The 20600-nt window shown below is 41.9% G+C and overlaps 1 long non-coding RNA gene across 1 annotated transcript in view; it reads right to left on the bottom strand.

The window, feature by feature from the left end:
• Nucleotides 1-20600, bottom strand: part of LOC310902581 — an 87164-nt gene that overhangs the window by 31536 nt on the left and 35028 nt on the right. The window contains exons 2-3 of the long non-coding RNA XR_014586811.1: nucleotides 19675-19795; nucleotides 11616-11700 (exon numbers count right to left, since the gene is read on the bottom strand). This is a non-coding gene — a long non-coding RNA (uncharacterized lncRNA). The remainder of the gene's footprint in view (nucleotides 1-11615; nucleotides 11701-19674; nucleotides 19796-20600) is intronic.

Genomic DNA, 20600 nt, shown 5'->3' with positions numbered 1-20600 from the left:
AATTCCTGCTTTCTTGGTTTCATGACACCTTGACTAGGAGAGCAATTTTTAGTCATCGGGAAGTTTTTAATAAGAAACACAAAAAGCAGCATTACTGTGAGAAAAATAAATAGTTGGAAAAACACATATTGCTCTTATACTACTGCTGCAGGGATACCACATTTAAAACTAAGTCTTTATATAGGCTCTGTTCTTCCAATTCATTGGACATTTGTATTCACAAGTCCTAAAGAATATTATTTACTCCTCCCGTATAATTGGAGTTGAAAATTGCAAAGAAAAACTTCTAATCAAAAGGATGGAACAAAAAAAATAGTAACAAACAGGAAAGAAAGAAAAAAATTACAGAGAAAAGAAAATATTTCAGCAGAATTACCTGTGAAACTTTTTTTTTCCCTCAAAGTTTTATGTAAAGAAGCTGTACTGAATTTTCACTCCAAAGAACATTTGATCCTGATATTGATTATATCCAAATTTCCCAGATTCTCTAAAAAATATCAGTTGTATAATTTGACTTCAAATAACTTAATTGCACCCTTAGAAACATCCATTTCAATCGATTTCTGTTGGATTTTACTATCTCAATTTTTATTCTTCTCAACTGGCAATAGTAGATAATGGAATTCAGAAAGACTAAGGTCTCTCTTTGAAAGCTTAACAACCAATTCTTCATCTATAAGAGGAAAATACGCTCACAGTACGCGTAACTCCTTGCTTATTTTCCAGCATGGAGAAGGTAAGATGTACGAAAATATAGATGCCTTTGACAGGAAATAGAAACTGAAATTGGACACTACTTGCAGCGCTTTGATTCCTTTGACCCTTATTCTTCAGTACGGGCTCCTCTAGTATACTCTGGTACACTGTAGTATAAAATATAGTACAGTGTACTTTACTTGGTCTGCTGGTAGGCACTTCCAACTCGACTATGATCTGCTTGCTCCTCAGTGACTCAAGCATGCAATTAATTGATTTACATGGATTTAATTGTATAGCTAATTGTCAACACAATGTTTTGTTTGTGGCATTCTATTCATGCAATTTCCTTCACAGTTCAGGTTTTGTTTTTGTGCTTTATCTTTTGAGCCACTCTGTAGCTTGGTTACAAATTAATTCAAGCTTGGCAGCATAATGTATGGTTGCCATGGTGTATTAGAAAGTGCCACCAGAAAGTGAATGACCATGGAGACTACAGGAATCACCTTGAAGATGCCATCAAAAATCAGGAAATTCATTTTGGGCATGCCAGGAGACCAGCAGTTTAGTCAGATAACCTCACCGGAGCTAGAGGCACGGAGGTGCCTGGAAAGATGGCTTTTTTTCACAAGTTGAAAAGTGAGCAAAATTTTACTAGAGTTAAAGATAAGCTAGCAATTCAGGTAAGGATTATTAACAAGCAACTTTTTTTTTGTCTTTTATCATGATACTGTCTTTCTTCAGGCTAACAGAAGCCACATTCTGTGAGCTATTTAGACATTTGACAGAAGTTTTGAGGGTAAATTATACATCTAGTCTCATGGTTTTCCATGAGGGTGAGAAAATCCATCCTTTATACTGATGGTGTTTATTTAGTTTGACAAAAATATTTATATCTATTTTTAGAATGGCCTTATAACATGTCTAGCATATCTTTCGGTTGCTCTGTTTCACATATTGAAGAGCAACAGCAAAATCACCCCACTGCTGCACAGTGTGTCTGATGACAGGGGAGTCAAACTGACATTTTCTGGGAGCATTAAATACACCCACATGCACATATGTAGACATACATACAGGCTATTAATATAAATAAGAACAAAGGTAACAGCTGATATGACCTGGAGTCACATTATGTATGAGTTAACCTCACTGCATATCCAATAGCTCATTTGTACTATTTAGCAAAATAATTTCTTGACAGAGGAGCACTGATAAAACATTGGATGAGATGTAACAGAAAAATCTCTAGCTTTGCAAGCAATTACGATTTAGCTATTGTATAAAGATAGGATTTTTAAAAAAATAGCCTGGAAGAAAAAAACAAATCATTATGATCTTGATACATGTCATTTAAAATTCACCCGATTCCCTCCCTCCCCCCCGAACCCTGCTTTCCCTCATAAATCAAAAGTGAATACACAGATCACAGGGATGAGGAGCAGGTGGTAAAACAGACTAAAAATTTCTTTTCTATACTTCAGGGGAGAACTAATTTCCTGTTGAAAAGAATGGGTCATTTTTACTGCTAGTTTAGCCACATGGCTCCCAGGTACCAATTTTGTAAAGTATTATACATTTTCACTGTGGGTCATTTGTTTCCTCTGCAGGTTTTCTTGAGACTTACTGAACTGATACACATAGATTTTTCCATCTGTGCTTCTGAGCATATAATGATGATTGGACAGGTTATCTTTCCTTTAATCTGTACAATAAGTGACAGAGAATGCAGAAATTTTGTCTATGTGTCATATAGAGCAACTTTCTCATGACAGTGCCTAAACAAGACACTGGTGTTGATACCCTATAAATTGCCCATTTTCCATGCTCCTTTAGGCCAGCTGTAACTGCTAGAACCAATACCACCAGGCATGGATATTGTCTTAGAAAGAGATGTACATAGCTGGACATTTTCTGCAGAGAAGCTGGTGCTTGAATTTGTTTGAGAAATAGGAGCTTTGTGCTTGAACAGAAAACACATTTTCCCTTGTTAGCCTGAATACTGGCTTCTACCCTAAGTACATAAAGCCACTAGTTCTCGGAGATCCATTCCGGGTACCTAGGGTACAGGTGTCCCAGATTTCTAACCCTATGAACTTCATGTCCAAAACTTATATGCTACCATGTACAAGAAGTCATATATTCCTGAGCACCAAGAGGCAAGACATGGATGCCACCACGTCATGGGTGCCCCTGAGACCCCAGAAAAAGCGGTGACATGAGAGCCCTTGTGCTATAGCCACAGAGGTCCCTGGGGTCAGCCCAAACTAGAAATCTCAGATAGGTTAAAAGCTATCAATTTTTCTACCTTTCTATGTATACATATATATGAGTAAGCATGCGTATACATAGATAGAGCTAGGAGGGAGGTGGCTGCTACAAAGGATGAGACAATTGCTGAGCTTTTGCCAAGTCAGGGCTGTGCAATCCTGGTACTGAGGATGGGGCTAAAGAAGTACAAAATACTCCTTGGTCACAAGAAGGGAGAGAGCAAGTGCTTAATCGTCAGACGTGGGAAGGGAAAACAAAACGAGAGACAGAAAAGGAAAGCAGTGCAAGGCTGTGTGACTATTCTGTTTCCATGATCAGAGCGTTCAATCACACAGCATGTAGAAAATTAAATAATATTCAATACACTGAGTGAACTGAATAGGAATTCATACTGAGGAATTCAAAGGTATCAGGCATGGTATGTCACCATGTAAGGAAATGTATTTGAGCTACGTGAAGGCTGATGCCTTATGTTTTTTAATAAAGGTGAGGATAGATTACAAACCCTTGATTTCAGCCCAAGGTCGCATTGGATGGAAGGTATTTCATTTAAAGTACTGAGTAATTTGCCTTTTTGGAAGTTACAATAGAATAATATGAAAAGCATTGAATACCAAACAATATGAAATGGTAAGATATTAAACTGTCACATCTGAAAGACAAGGACATTGAATGTATAAGAAATAGGTCACTAGAGCTAAGTGGACCAAGGCAAGTAAAGCCAAAATGCCCAAGGGGTACCAGTTGCACCTGAAGAGTATACTGGATATTTGTTTGTTTAATTATGGTTGCTTGGAAGGTTTAAATACTTCCACCAGTAGTCCTTGATTCCTAGGAAAGCTTTTCAGAAGGAAAAAAAAAAAAAGAAAAAGAAATAAAAGGTGGACTACCATCCTTTATTTTGGTGGTGTAAAAGTATTTGTGATGCATACAGTGCTCCCTCTCAACCATAGGGACAGCAATCACGCCAGGGGTAACTGTGCCTACATCTGTCGGTTAAAGCAAACCCTTGCAGGGTTGTCGACTCAAGACCTGACTCATTTGCAGCTGCTTGCTTCTGGCAGAGCTCCTCAGCATTCAGGTGAGGCCTCAGCCACCTTCCCCATGCCCCAGCCCTGGAGGCCAGCTGGCCCGGGCACACGATGGGTGATGAGGCTCCCTCCTTATCTCAGTGCAAGCTGCAAGGAGGGATGCTGCACAGGTCCAGCTGCAGGGGATGGGCAGGAAGCTGGAAGGAGCCCACTGCGGAGCACCCTCCATCTAAACAGTGGACATGTCAGACAAGCAAGGATCTGCATCAGGAATTCAGGTACCAGCCCGTGGAAGTTAACAGAAATTTCTTTTAATAGGCTCCAGGAAGCTCAGATCCTCACGCTAGCACCGGGGTAAAGGCAAGGAGGATGTAGGTTACAGGAACAGTGTGACATGATTATTCACTGAAGTGCACTGGTCCCTTGAGGCTCAAAGTGTTTTGGGACGTTCGGTATGAGCTGTCTGAGACACACAGAGCTTACAGGCCCAGCTCCCTCTTTAGACAACTGTTGCTGTGGTGTGGTTTGGTTGTTAGTGTTGTTTTGTTTTAATATTGCATGTGCTTCAATTTCTACAGCCGGTGTTGATTGTGTAACTTCTTAAGAGAGATTTCAAATACTGCAAAGAAATACTTCCCAGGAGCAGCTTTCAGAAAGCACTTTAAAAGTCTTTATCTATCTCCCTGGCCCTGGCATCCTCCCATCATGGAGCTTTCCAAACACAGATCTATGCGTTTTTATGGTGCCTCAGAAGAGGCATGTCAGCCTCAGGGGCGGGTTCCTCACGGTGCTGAGGAGGCTGTACAGCAGATGCAGGGAACTAAATCAAGCTGGTTGATCCCTGTACAGTGTCATAACTGTAAAATCCTCCACGAGGAGCAGTGTGGAAAGTGGTTGTATTTGTGCATTCATCATGCATGCTATGACAAATGACAGTTTTATGGTTAAATGCACTTGAATGGAAGGTTAAGGTTCATCTCCCTTCTCTGCCCTAGACTTCATATATCACCTCAGGTAAAACTGAGAGCCAGATAATACCTTAAACAACAGATTTACTTTCCTTCACCTTGTATTTCTAACTCAGGTGTTAACAGCACTTCTTCCCAACCCTACCTCTTTACTTTACACACGCGTGCCTGGAGGTTTGCTTGGGGCTTGGAGCAACGGGAAGCCTGCAGTCAGGCAGGGAGCCTGAAAACGATAGCAAAAGCAAAACCAACAGCACTTAAGGCAGGTAATAAATGAGCCTGGTCCTGGCTTCAGTGAGAAATAGCGCCACGCTGCCCCTTTCTGCTGCTGTGCACTTCTGCCAAGCCAGATCCTGCTGCCAGCTACCACAAGGGGCCAGGCCCCAGCACTTTCCCCAGCTGTACCAGGCGCATGGCGCATCCACTGGGCCACTGGCAGCTCCTGTGGCACCTGTGCTAGGCAGAAAGTGGACAGAGTCTGTCCTCATTTTGCTATGTGAACTTCAAAATGCATGTAAATCTGTGAGGAATAAAGTGCACATACTCTTTGTGTAAAACCAGGAACTTGTAGTAGCCAACAAGCGGATTAAGGATGAATTAACCGATGCCAAAGTGGAAATGTATTCCCCCCCAAACCAGATTTCAAAAAGATGGCACTGCCTCTGGAGAAAAAGCAGCAAGAAAACTGGAAACTGAGCGTAAGGCCACCATGCAGACTGAGTGAAATCAGTGGTCTGGAAATCAGGCCAAGAGGAAGATAAACTCTGTGGAAGAAAGATGTGGGACTGCACTGCTGGATGGGCAGGCAGACCCCTACACAGCCAGCTGCCAGGACTCAAGCAGGCAAGGGACAATCTTGCAGGAGCCTGCAGCCCCTGGCTGGCATGGGAGAGCACTCTGCAGCCGGACATGGCAGCCAGCAGGCAAGGGCGCCGGCTCCACCGCCGTGATACCGCGTCTTGAAAATGCATCAGCGGTGGGCAGAAATGAAAGGTGACCTTGTCGAGTATGTGCAGCCCACCCTGAGTGCCAGGGTTTTCCCAGCTGCACCAATGAAGCACATTTAGATTTATTTTTGACTCATATCTGCCATAAGGAAAACAAATATTTTATACCCCCCAGAAAAGACAGACCAGTGTAGGTAAAACGCAAGAGGAATGGCGGGGAACGGTGACATTTCTAATAGCTACTCATTTCTCTATGGATAAAATCATTTCTGAATTTAAGTGTGCGGGTGTTTTCCAGCACAGTGAAAGATAAGACAGATAGTGGATAATGATTACACTGAGCCTAGGCTCCAGTAACATGATTGTGGGCATGATGGAAGCTATATAATACAGAGATATTGCACATGATTTATAGGCTGTGAAAAGAGAAGGGTTTCAGTGTGTGTTGTTGTTGTGTTTTTGTTTCAGTTTTATTTTTTTTTTCTTTCAGAATTTTAGCTCTGTTCACTAAAAGAGAGGATGTATTTAACCGCCAGGTTGGTATACTTTCAATGGATAACATTGTGCCTTGAAAGGGCTGTGCTGTCCTTGTCTACTTAAATGCCCTGAAACTATGCTTTATTCCTTGTAGGTCCCATCCTAGAGTGGTGTTGTAGAGGTTGTAGAGGCGTTGTACGTCCATTCTGCATGCACAACTCTCAGATAGCTTTTTCTGCTTTACTGTTAATAGTTAACTTAGTGCCTTATTTCTCCACATTAGTAATAGTAGTTACACTTTGGTGTATTTAATAGGAATCAGAAGGGGACAAAACCCACATTCATAAGGAAAACATAGCAGCATTTTCAGCTAAACAGTACACAACACAAGGATAATAATAGAAGACGTGAGATGTGGGTATAATACAGACAAAAGAAAAACATACTCTTGCTAGAAGAGACTATAAGAAACAATCTTGGCATTGATAACCCATGACATAAGCAGCTTTAGGGGAGGACAGAGACCTGAGTCAGTACCTCCAATATTTTTTTCTCTGTTGAAGTACCTTAGTGGAATAAAAATCACCCCAGCATGTGATGATGTTTCTCCTTTTGCCTGCTTATTCCCTTTTCTCTTTTTCTTTATTTTCTATGTCTGTTTTTAACCTCTCATGGATTTGATGATCTTATAGGTCTTTTCCAACCTAAATGATTCTATGATTCGTCTATCTCCTCATATATTTATTTTCATGCTGGCAATTCTTTTTTTCCCTTCCCAAATGCATTTTTTTTGCCAGGTATTTTCCCCCCTCCTATGCTTCTTTAGTGATGCTGGAGATGTAGAAAGTCCTGGTAAGACTCAGGGCTGAGCTCCTTGTTGCTAGGAACAGAATGGGGGAAAAAAAAATAAAAAAAAAGCTGAAGACATCAGGAATAGCTAGCTGAAATCTCAGCCTTTTACCCTCTCCATATTGGAGAGGTTGCTTCTGCAGGAGTGCCCGGGGCAAGAAGAAGAGAGCACACAGTGAGATGGGGGAAGGATGCAAGGAATCCACGCTAACGTTGAGACCTCAATCTGAGAGCTTTTCACAGACATAAATTCTGAACTACCTGGGAGTGGGCTCTTTGTAAAAAGAGTCTCTAGCTGACCAGGTTGGGAATTTGGAGCATTTGGAACATTTTTCAGACATACCACTCTTCAGGCTAATTACTCCACATTTGTCATCCAGAGATGAAGGTCACTTGATGCACTGAGCTATCACCCAGGGATTTGGGGGCTTGAAGTGACAATTGCTCTGTTATGAATATAAGCTGCAATTATCCTAAGAAATGTTAAGCCCCAAGAGAGCCTTAAAGAAATAAAACTCTCCAAATTTGTGGGGGACTCAATCATTCAGAAGTTCTGACAGGCATCACTGGGAACCAGCCATCGTCCTGTGCAGCTCCCGTGATCCAGGATTAATCAGCCAGAGTTCACCCAGAGAATGAAGCAAGCCCCTAGAAAAGCACTACAACACAGAAATTGACAACAAACAAATTCTCCTTCAGCTTTTCGGCTCATCAATGCTTCTGAGGCTTTAAGATGTATCCCAGTTTAATAAAAATGCAAAGCTATTAATAGAAATATCCATAAGAAAATTGTTTGTACCAATTCAGTTTCCTAATCCAACAGCTTTAGTAGAGTCTTGAGCAGGACAGGTATAGTTTGGTCAATTTAAGTCATGTATTTTTCAGAACAGAAATGATGCAAGGTGTAGAAATACGTTTGTCCATTAAGGCAGGTAAAACAAAAAAAAAAAATCATATCTCATTTATCCTTGAGGTCTTTGGAGAAGCCATTCCTATGTCCAGAGCCAAGCCAGGATGCTTCACAGTGAGACTGTGGCTCTGCATCTATGCAGATAGCTGCTGGTATTAAAAAACAAAACAAAACAAAAAAAAAAACACGTTGTCCTCAAGATGGACCTCAGACCAGAACATACCAGTATCATCATCCACTGACTGTTGTCAGCTCTGTGGTGACATGCTGCTACAGCAGTGGATGAAGAAGAGAATTAAATACTTGATTTACTCTGCAGTGAAATGGTTAATTTTTTTGTGAATTTTACTGCAAATTCATCTTGAAGCAATTTGACTGGAAATTATTAGGATTATTTTTGACTGGCTGAGGTTAATGGCTTTTTTTTTTTTTGATTTTATAAAATCACCATAATTTAGTAATACCTATCTAAGTTACCATAAAAACATAGATATTGATAGCAAAATTACAGACAGCTGGGTACAGGATGAAACAAATTGACACAACCCATGCTCTTAGGAAAACACAAATGCCAAATTGAGTATGTTAGGCTAACCATTTAAATGATCTACTAATAGAGGTACTTTAGACCAAAGTCCTGGTTAATTTTACACTGTATGAGCATGCAGAGGAAAACATCTGCTGAAAGGTGGACAGCCTGAGCCCAGCAGAGACATCCAGGGAATAAGCAGCTTGGACACGCATATCTTCCATACTCATTTCACATATTCCTCATGGTTTTCAATGAAAACTTCACTAGAGTACATTACTTAGGCATGACTGATTTTTCTCCTGGTGAATTAGTAAGGGAAAACCACAGATAAGCATCTAGAGCAAGATGGACAAAGGCTCTGAGGCTTTGTTGGACAAAAGCCCCTGATGTGCAGCCCCCTCTGCTCTGGGCACCCTGAGCCCAGCCTCCCCGAGGCAAGCATCAGGTCTGCCTTTACACTCCTCATCGCCTGCTTGGCCATGGAGAAAACAGGGCAACTACAGAAAATCCATACAGTTTTAAAGAAAATCTTAGTAATAAGAAGGCGGTGTTAGATTTTTCGTGGCTATGACTGTCTTGATCGCCACTGTCTCACGATATTTAATATTTTTAAATAGTTTTAATATTTCTAATTGGTTTCTGTAATACTCAGAGAGCGAGAGGCAGTTTTAACCTGAAGGTTTGTACCACTGCCTCATCTGTGTATGAAAAGAGATGATTCAGAAAATGTTCTTTGCGTCAAAGTTATTATTTAGAAGTACATTCCACCTGAAAGTGTTTGCTTTTGTTTGCTCCTTCATTTTCTTTGAATATTGGCTACTCCATTAAACGTAATACCTACAGGTTTTAAATAGCGATTCCTCTTTGTGAATTTTATTTAATGGCTGTTTCAATGTATGTTTGTTCAATGCATATAAATCTTCCCTTCCCACAAGCAGAATCAAAAGTAAAAGAAGAAAATTCTTTTTCAAGGTTTGAGAGCTTTGTTTCAAAAATGTACAGTATGTGGCCAGAAAACTAGTGTCAAAGAAATATGAACAAAATTGTTATATGACATGCATCAAAAGATTTCAACAGTTGTTCTGAAAAGCAAAATAACGGAACATGACTGTCACACAGAAAGAATTACGACACTGTAACTTCCACACAAGATGCAATTTCCAAGGATCCTTGACTCTTCTTGCCATGTGTAAATGTTTTATACCTTTTCCCCTATTTTGATGTAGCTATTACAATCTCCATCTGTTGCTGTTTACATCTAATACGCAAAAAATGAATAGATATTATGGGATGTTTGAGATTTTACGCATGCAAAAGATCAATTTGGATCTTGGCTAGGAGGATGCCCTCATGGGAGGGTTAACTCTGGTTGCCAAACACCAGCAGAGGCAGCATTTCATCATGCATTTGTTTCAAAGAAAGAGAAGGAAAAAAGACTAGATTTATAGCCTTGGGAAGCTTTACGTATTCCTTTAGGGGAGGAAAGAAAGAAAGAATAAGAAAAGGCAAAGAAGAAAGGAAAGTTAATAGATAAAAGTGCTTCATACAGACACCTACATCAATTACCAATGTATGAAACCATTCTAATATTCTCCTCCATACATACAAATAATTCCACAGACCTCAGGAGAGTGAGTCACTCAAATTATTTTTATGAAGAAGCTCATACTACAAGCACCTTAGACTAGGAGCCTTATGAGTCTAGGTCTCCAGAGGACTTTTGACAGATTTACAACAGAGAGAAGGTTGTGCTTATTGACTTGTAGCATAAAAAAATACATATTTATGTTGCTGCATAAACATTAATAAACATATGATCAACTGCAGCTCTAGATCTATGCCATGTGGAGGATTCCTAGGGTGCAGTATTACAAGAAAAACAGTAGCAATATCTAAATTTAGGGATGTTTGATATTTTCTATTATATTATTGTATATTCAGGGCTCATAGTATGACTGAACTCCTTGAGTTCAAGATGAAATTTTCCTCTTATAGACTAAATTAAGGAAAAAAATCTGATAAATTTAAGGTTAAAGAAAAAATATTATTCCTCACAATCACTTTTGTTTGTTTGTTTGTTTGTTTTTAAATAACCACTGTAATCAAGAAACGTGAAATGCTTCATGATTTTGTAGAGGAATAGAAATAGAGTCTTGTGTCTAGGCTTCCACATGGGAAGAGAGCATCTCTTTGCTGTCAAACTAACACATGTGACAAACGCTCAGTTCACACATGTCAAGAAGCTCTGGGCACTGTTAAGATTTAAATGTCTTCTGTTGCGAGCGAAGCATTCGCAGCATTTGATCTATGGGGCTTTCCTGGCACTGAGTGAAGGAAGTGCCCAGGAGGAAGAGAATCTCCTCTTCCTGTGTGGAGATGGATAGAAAGGTAAGCCAGGGGAGTTTATGTCAGGAAAGGCATCAAACTAACAACGCAGAGGCTTGATCCTACTCCAGCCAGTAGAAAATAATAAAATATAGTAGAGGCACTAGACCGAAAGGAAAAACCTGGTGACCTGGCAGAAAGGCATAGAGCGGGCTGGACAGGAAGGCTGAAACTAGAGAACTCACCGACATTATAGCTTGAAACCATACATATGCTTTAAATCACAATAAGCATATTACCAAACATTTGCTTTGAGGTCAAAGCAAAATAACATCTATCTCCAAAAACTCTTGTCCTATAACGGGATCTGTTTAAAGTGTTCGTAAAATAATGCTGAAAACGCTTGAAGTTTCTCTGCTACCAAATTGAAGCTTAGGGAGTTAGAGTCATAGCCTATTAAAATTCTGTTTAGCATGCACATTTTAACAAAGATGTTTCAATAAAAGGGGGTTCCATATAATTATCTTATGACTATGTCAGTCATGATAGGTCCCAGGTCTGTGACTCTCTCATGAGAGTTAAAAAGAAGATAAATATACATGTTCTTACCTGCTGCCCTTCCAATTTGAGCTGAAAGCAGTAAATAGTCTTATGGATATCTCTGATGTGATTTGCATTGCTGAGAAAACAAATCCTGTAGAGAGAAAAAAGTAGGCAAAAAGACATGTTATTTTCTTTTAATTGAATGAAAAACGTTCTTCCACAATGTATGAGAATGTAATTTGCTATATTTTCCATTTAATTGCATTCCTCATTTTTTCCACTCCCAAGTATTTTCATCCTTAGGGCTAAAAAGGTTCACAAGTCTACAGATGTTGGAATTTCATGCCTAAATATTATTTGATCGAGCAGCAATAGGAAAACGGGATACTTTTCCCATACCATATCTTCTATCTATCCCAGATCCCTCCCTGTGGGGCTGCTCTCCAGCATCTCATCGCCCAGTCTGTACATATAGCCAGGGTTGCCCCATCCCAGGTGCAGGACCCCGCACTTGCTCTTGTTAAACTTCATGTGATTGCCCAGCTCTCCGATCTGTCCAGATCTCTCTGTAAGGCCTTTCCACCCTCAAAGCCACACTCAAGGCCTTTCCACCCTCAAGGCCTTGCAGAGAGATCTGGACAGATCGGAGAGCTGGGCAATCACCAACCACATGAAGTTTAACAAAAGCAAGTGCCGGGTCCTGCACCTGGGACGGGGCAACCCTGGCTATAAATACGAGACGCTGGAGTGCAGCCCCGCAGAGAGGGATCTGGGGTGCTGTGGTTGACAGCAAGTTGAATATGAGCCAGCAGTGTGCCCTGGCAGCCAGGAGGGCCAACCGTAGCCTGGGGTGCATCAAGCACGGCATCGCTAGTCGGTCGAGGGAGGTGATTGTCCCTCTGCTCTGCGCTGGTGCGGCCTCACCTCGAGTACTGTGTGCAGTTCTGGGCACCACAGTACAAAAGGACATGAAACTGTTGGAGAGTGTACAGAGGAGGGCGACGAAGATGGTGAAGGGCCTAGAGGGTAAGACGTATGAGGAGCGGCTGAGGTCACTGGGCCTGTTCAGCCTGGAGAAGAGGAGGCTGAGGGGGGACCTCATCGCGGTCTACAGCTTCCTCACGAGGGGCAGTGGAGGGGCAGGCGCCGATCTATTCTCTTTAGTCACCAGTGATAGGACCCGTGGGAATGGTGTCAAGCTGTGACAGGGGAGGTTCAGGCTGGACATCAGGAAGAGGTTCTGCACTGAGAGGGTTGACGCACACTGGAACAGGCTACCCAGGGAAGTAGTCATGGCACCAAGCCAGCCCGTTGGAGTTTAAGAAGCGTTTGGACTGTGCACTTAGTCACATGGTCTGAATTTTTGGGTAGACCTGTGTGGTGCCAGGAGTTGGACTCGATGATCCTTATGGGTCCCTTCCAACTCAGGATATTTTATGATTCTATGGTATCTTGTTATGAACGAATGCTCCCAGGAAGACCAAAAAGCTTACAAGCATTTGAACATCTTTTAAGGAGAACAAAATTCAGTCACACAGCACCCAACCGGAGAAACGCAGGAAGAGGAGCTTCAGCACCAGGCAGTCCAGGAGGACAACAGTGCTTGAGACAATTAGCTCAACCAGGAGGCAAGCAAAAAGTTTTAGGAAGCTGCACGGAGATAGAGTGAGCCTGAAGAGTAGATTCTTCTGCCTTCAGCACCCAGTAATATTTGCCAGATGCTGGAGCGCTGCCATGGTTGTTACTTTCACTGGAGAGTTCTGCTGGCAAGAGCTACCAGATATTATGAGCACTGGTCCTAAGAGCAACACTTACAGACTTCCCTGTAAGCAGATTAATAGCAAGGACTGGAGAACAACTTACTTATCCAGGTTTCTTTTCACATCTTTTTTCATGCTAGCCATCAAGGACCCATTTCAAAATAATTCCCTCTCTCCCCTTTTCACACATAAATGAGGTTCAGATGTTCTGCACCTCCCAGTCCTTGCTACAGCTGCTCAAGAGGCCTTGTGTGCTGATCATTTGAATGCTTACAGCCAGCTCAGGAATAAGAACCACTGAACGTAGTCACAGTGAGGCTCTCCTCCTCCGAAGGGGATGCATGGCGGTAGAAGCTCAATGCAGGACATCCAAAGATGTCTCTGCTGAAATCTAAACACAGCCTTAATTACTATTACATCGCAATATCACAACAATTGAAAACAAGTAACAGATAAAGTATTATAATAAGTACAAAGAAGAATAAGTGGAAACAATAAAAATAGAAAGGTAGAACATATGGGACTCTTCAACCAAAAATTGTATGAAAATTGCACCCATAAAGCCTTTGAAAAATTTGCAAAACAGACCAGAAAAAAATAATATTTGCTTTGTTTACCAAGCACTTTGGAGTTATCCAGGTACTGGGATTTTTTTCCCCTTTCATAAAAAGCACATTAAAAGGGAAGCTCATTGTCATCGTGCTGTTGCAACATTTGCACTAATAGGGCTGTCTATCTTTTCAAAGAACTGCTTCTTTGAAGGAAGCTACAGTAAATTGTTTAGGGAATTTACCATTGAGTGGTTCCCTCAAGAGCTGCATCTCTCTTTCGCTGATTAATAATGAAACATTAATGAAAATGTTTCCATGTCTCCATGCTCCCACCAATTAAATGTGGTACAGAAAAAAAATCCAGCCTTTGGAAATTGTTATTTGTCTTACTTGCAAGACAAGCAGTAGTGGAGAGTAATTCTTTACTGGGAATATTGGTAAAACAAAGCCTGCATTTAGGGGATTCAGACTGGTAAAGATGGATTCTTAAGCTGACATTTAAGAATCACTGACTCTCAAATACCACATTAGCAATCAAGAAATCAACAGTGTTTAGAAGAAATGTAATTAGCTCCGCTTGAAACCAGCACTGTAGTTATCAGCTGCAACAAATGCCAAAATGGAGAATTTGTTTTCCATTGAAATGCATTACGTTTTACTTTATTAAAGGCATGAGAGCTTGAGACATTATTTCTGAGAAACTGCTGGAGCTAGCTTAGATCAGGGTGGATTTTTCTCCATTAGCTGAGCAAATTCTGGGAAAGTAATCTGTCTTTCTTTCGCTTGGTCTGTGCTAAATGTATTGCCATGACATCGTGCAAGACAACTGGGGAGAATATGTGGTAGGTTATTAATATGTTTTCATTTTGTTTGTGTACAGAAGTTACTGAGATCATGTTTTATATGTAATTATATTATTCACTATCTGAATTGACCTTCTTATTCTGGAATTAAGTGCAGAGGATGTCAAGTCAACAGCCCCCGAAAGCCAGTGCTTCTGGACACAGATGGTAGAGCTTATGTGTAGAGAGAGGAGTAATTCTACGCACGGCAGTAAATATTTACTCAAATCCAGTCAACATTGGTAGTGCTTTAATTTGACAGCTGTTTTGAAACTTATTTGAGTATATGGTGGTCTCAGATCACTGCAGAGTTGAAAGCTGCCACCCTTCCTGGCTTCCTCGGTAAGGAAGATACAGATTAAATCCTAAATGTGTTTGGGAAATGAACTGTACTATATACTCAGAACTGACTGCTCCAATATATAATGGAGGATGACAATTAGCTTCTGCTGTACATCTTTCTCCAAGCAAAAAGAGGCCTTAAGTTCTTAGCTGTCTATCACTTTAGCACTTTTCACAAGTATCTTCAGTGTACTCCAATTTTTGGAGCCAGCTGGAGCATGAAATCACACTTCCTTGATTTGCTCAGTGCCGGCACTACGCTTTTCTCGGTGCGGAATAGAAGGAAGTGACGCCCTTCATGCCCTCGGTGCTCCCCACTGCAAAGGCTCTGTCCCTGCGAAAGCCAAGCACAGTGACCCAGGGGAAGCAAGGCACCGATCGGTTCTTGACAAAGCCCCCCTTCAGCCAACGGGCTCTTAGCCCCCCCGACAGTGTGAGAGGTCTTTTGAGAAGAAATTTGTAAGGCCACAGACTGACAAAGAGCCTTCTGGTATAGGCAAGAAAAAAGGTGAATAGGAAAAGTACTGGGTGGGAGAAGAGTGACGTAGAGGGGAAATGTGCATTTTAAGAGGAAGACTGCAGGGACAGAAGTTACAGGGTCACCATGCTCTTAGACTATGATCCAGTGCTCCTAGGCGCCGTGGTCAGATAAATACTAATGCAATAGTTTTAAAACACTGCTCTGAAATGTCACCTTCATCTCCATTGATCTCCATTACCAAACAGGTCTTTCACTGTCACTTGTGACAAAAGGCATTAGTCAAGGAAAAGCTCTAAATAAACTCGAGGAAGACAAGCAAGCTCTACTCTCTTAGCCACACACAATAACTTTACGAGAAAAGCCTAAGAAAGTAGGGCATAGAAAAAAAAAAAAGCATCTAGTACTGAAACTGAAAATTGAAATGTTCTATTCTAAAACTGTCAGGCTTATCAAAAATATTTAGCTTTTTTTTTTTCTTTTTTTTTTTTTTTTTCTTTCTCCTCTAGGAAGGATGTTTTTGTCTGGATCAGGAAATAGCCCCGTGAAACATTTTTAAGATTTACTTTAATCTCCACATTACACCAGGGTAACTGGTACCCAGGTACATACTGTATGGCTGAAATTTACCTAAGATGTCCCAAGGCTGGAGTTACACTTTAACCCCTGAACCATGCTAAGAAATAATTGGTGGCTGGAAGCCAGCTGCTATACAGGTGCCTCCAACTGCCTGTTTGGAGGACACGTCCCCTGTCACGACTTACGGAAACAGTCAAGCACCGTGTGCCCTAGCACCTCTCCTGCTGCATGATCAGACCTTCACCTGGTGTGCAACCAGAATGACATATTCTTCTGCATCCTGGTGGACACACTCTGGATAACATTTTAGTCAGACCACGCCACAATTTCAGAACATACAAAGCAAAAACTTGGTTTTATCAGAATGGATGCCTACGAAGCAATAAAACAGGGTGGTTTAGCTACCAATGTGGAAAGCTGGATGCAGGGATTCCTATGATCAGTTTGGACAGGCACAGCCACATAGGGAAAAAACAGTTTTGGAGACGCTCTTGTCATCGCTTAATGTACATGTGATGAGCGGAGAGCTGTGGCACTGCTTAAACCACTAACACATCCACGAACTGCTGCCGCATCCGCTTGTCAGAGCTCAGGTATTTCAGAAGCTGTCACCAAAGAGGAACCTCTAGGGGAACGATGTTTCTCTCTTCTTCTCTTAAATCGTAAACTGAAGGCAGACAAAGGTGGCAGTAAATCCCCTTGACGGCTGCCCAGTCGGAGGGATACCTCAGCAGCAGTGCATGCTAAGGCAGAGCTTGATGCAATCTTTTCCATACCACAGCCCCCAACTTTTCTCTGCTGACACATCCCTTGCAGCAGAAGAAATCAAGGCAGAAAGGAGATGTGATAAGGGAGGGCATGCACGTGCTGGTTCCACATCACCCAGTGTGATACAAAGGGGAAGCTCCAAGATCCCTACAAGTCACCCCGTGCCTGTGCCCTGCAGGTTTTTATAGTTATTTCCTATGCCCTTATACTCTCCAGCATAAATGTTAAACTAAAGCTCCTGGTCCTTGTTTTCCATAAATATTGCAGTGGAGAATTAGCTGAATTTAATTACAGTTATCATGAAATAGCAAGCATTAATCAGATGCCAGTAGCAGCTGTATTTTGCTCTTTTTAACGCAAGAAACTATTTAAAAACTATTTCATTAAAAGCAGAAAACTATTTTAAAAACAAAGCAAAATGCATTCCATTTATAGAGTGGCATTATCTCAGTGCACACAAACACCCTCAAAATAATAACACAAAGCCCCTCTTAATAGCATGCTGTTGTAGTAAGAGCCTCTTATGGAGACAAAATCTAGAGAGACATTCGTCTGAACTGTACTCTGGATCTAAAAGAGAGAGAGAGGAATTGAGAGCAATATAAACAAAACATGTCAGTTTTCTAATCTATTTCAGCTGCTGACACGCACTTTCAGTGGAGATGCCCATCTAATTACAGAATCATAAAGTTCTTTACATGAGCATAAATTGCTCTAATTCACACATCAGTTCCTCTTTTGCACTGCAAGGAACATGTCAGTGCAAAGAGGATCAAGCCCTTCATAGATAAAAAACAGTTTGCTTTTGACATTCTCTGCCCATTTGCTTCCAAATTTCCCTCCTCCCCATGCAAGGAGGGATCCACCTGGGATCAGAGGTGGGAGTGCAGGAGGTTCCCACCTGCAGGCCCTCGAGGAGGGTGGGCAGGACAGGGAGGATGCCTCAGGGTGCGCGGGGACAGGATGCAGGTGATCGCACCCAGGGCATTTTGCTGCCTGGCTCCTGCCAGAGCTTCAGGATCTGTACTGGTAGGATTTGCCCCTAAGGCTCTGGTGTGCACGAAACTACAAATGTATCCAACCACTGAAGGAATTCAGATTTAGGCACTAAAAATTTAGGTGCCACAAACTACACAGCGTGTAGACAATCTGTTCTTCATCATTGCTCCCATGGATTTTTGTTTAGAACAGGTTTTTACTTTCCAGAAGCTGATGGTATCATCTTTTGCAAGCACCTCCTCTAAGCTAAGATTAAACAACTGCTACTTGTGATTAGACAATACAATACAACAGTTCAGTGGGAAGGGAAATAAAAAGGTCACTGAGTCCAAATGCCTGACCACTCCGGGGCTCACTGGAAGTTACTGAGGGCAGTGTCCAAATGCCCCTTGAGCACTGGCAGGCGTGAGGCACCAACCCCCTTGCTGGGCAGCCTGCTCCAGCCTTTGGCCACCCTCACGGGAAAGCAACGCCCCCTCCTGCCCAGCCTGAGCTCCCCCGGTGCAGCTCGGGGAGTTGCAGCGAGCAGCAAGTGGGGAACACACATTTACCAAGCAGTCGTGCATCTCTGTGTGAACTGCAAGGGCTCCTCAGTGAGAGTGCAAACAGCAGCCAGCACATAAGCCAAGAAGACTTCTTGTCCTACACACATCTGAGATAGTCTCGTAGGTCAGCTGGTCCGCAGGCTGCTGGGACTGACCACAGGACTTGCAGAAGTATTTTAACAACTGCTTTATTTCCCTCAAAGTTGAAATGTGCTATAAAATGTGTCAAGGCAGGATTGGAATGCTTTACAGACATGCAGTTTGGGGCAGGAGGCCAAGGTAAGATATGGCTTTGCATAACTCTTCAGCTGTAAAACAGTTTACACAGACTGCTTTTTTAACACTGGTGATTCTAACTCTCCTCCTGCCTCTGAAACCACTTCTGCTGCTTTCTAGGGCTTCTCATGAGAAGCACCCAAGTTATAACATATTTCATAAGTGCAGAGATATTAAAACTTGAAGCATAAAGTCTCTCCCTACCCCAGATTAAGAAGTTCCCTGTGATTTTTCACTACAGTGACACAGAAAGAAGAATTCTCATCAAAGTCAGGCAAATAACTCAGATGGAGCAATATAAGCAATATATACTCAGTATATATACTTTTTTTTTACTTTTTTTTTTCAGATTTAAAATCGTCCATTAGGAGATCATCCAATATATTTGTTCCTCCAGGCCACATACTTGCATTAATAGTTTCCACTCTCCAGCTCCTGACACACTGCAGTGAGCACTTTTCACTAGGTATTGCCTCCCTGTTTTGACAAATGAGCCCACCTCTTAAAGATAAGCCTGAGACACAGACCTGTCCTTCCAAAAGGCACTTATTAGCTTCCACTCAGGTTTTCTAAAGAGTCCTGAGCACCACTGACACTTCCCCAGGACGTATGTGGGTTTGATGAGCGGCCGAAAGGACATGCAAACACAAACACAGATTTATCATTTTCTTCCAGCCCAACAATCACGCAGAGCTTGCTGTAAAAATGTTGTTGGACATGAACTCCACTATGTAACCTTACAGCCATTAGCTCTTCTGATACTGTGCTGTTTTAGCTGCAGCACTCCCTAAGCTGCAGACGGAGGGGAGCAGCCAACCACCAGCACCTCACCGGGGGCTGGGAGCAGTTCCCAGCTTCCTGCTGGTGGTTGCTGGCACCCCACAGAGCCAGGGAGTGTGCTGGTGATGGGTCACTGCTACACAGGGAGAGCGAAACATCCCGAAAGTCTCTGACTTCAAAAGGAAGAAGGAAAATGTATATTTACACATTGACTGCTGCCTCCACACTGTATCCACTTCCTCTGCGCCACCAGCAGCCCCATGGTTGCCTGCATCCCCGTCACGGCACAGTCTTCAACCAGAGCCCAGGTCCAAAGTCTTCAGAGCCTGAAAAATTGATGCAAGTGTAATGGTGGGGGAGAACGTTAAATGCGGGGTACCCAAAAATACATCTGCCTTCTGACGCAAGTCCCACTGCCTCCCGTTCTTCTTGGATGATTCCCCATGAAAATTCTCACAAGTAAAGGCTTAGTTAGGAAAAGACAAACCACAATTGTCATTGCAGAAAAGCTAATTGCCTGATTATCTTTAAAGTAACCCCTCTATTTTTCTAAAAATAGTGCCTGCGTCTTAGAGAATCTCATTTTAAAATATCCCATGTTAGGTAAATAGATAGAAGAGGTTGTTGAATGGGTGAGTGCTGACAGGTTAAAACATTAAAATAAAAATCAAGCTTTGGTTTTGGAGCCTGCTGTGCATTAGAAACATTAACCTACTTTGAGTAAAGTTTGCTAACTGAGCAGAAGAGAAAACAAGCGGGGCGTGCTGAAGAGAGCTGTGCGCAGCTCCTCTGTCTTGTGCCTTTAGAGCTACGGAGACTAAACACAAGGAGAAAAACTCAACCAAAAATCTTGCTGCCATCCAGAAGCTTAGAGCCTTTGAAAGAGCCCCATGGTGAAAATGATGCTACTTAACATCTTGATTTTTTCCCATCTGTTTGGGAAAACGGAGAAGTCTGGTTTTAATTGTAATTAGTGGTCAGAAATTGAGAAAGTTTTTTTGTTGTTGTTGTTTTCCCAAGTGAATTTTGGCATTGGTGACTGTAAAAACCTGCCTCAGGTTGTTCGCAGGGGTTCAGATATCAGCTTGTGTCTGTGACGAGATACCAAAAATTTTTCCTTTTAGAAACATG

Source organism: Anser anser (genome assembly GCF_964211835.1).
Source record: "Anser anser genome assembly, chromosome: 7".
NCBI classification, from domain to species: Eukaryota; Metazoa; Chordata; class Aves; order Anseriformes; family Anatidae; genus Anser; species Anser anser.
This window is presented reverse-complemented; position numbering and strand designations above follow the sequence as displayed.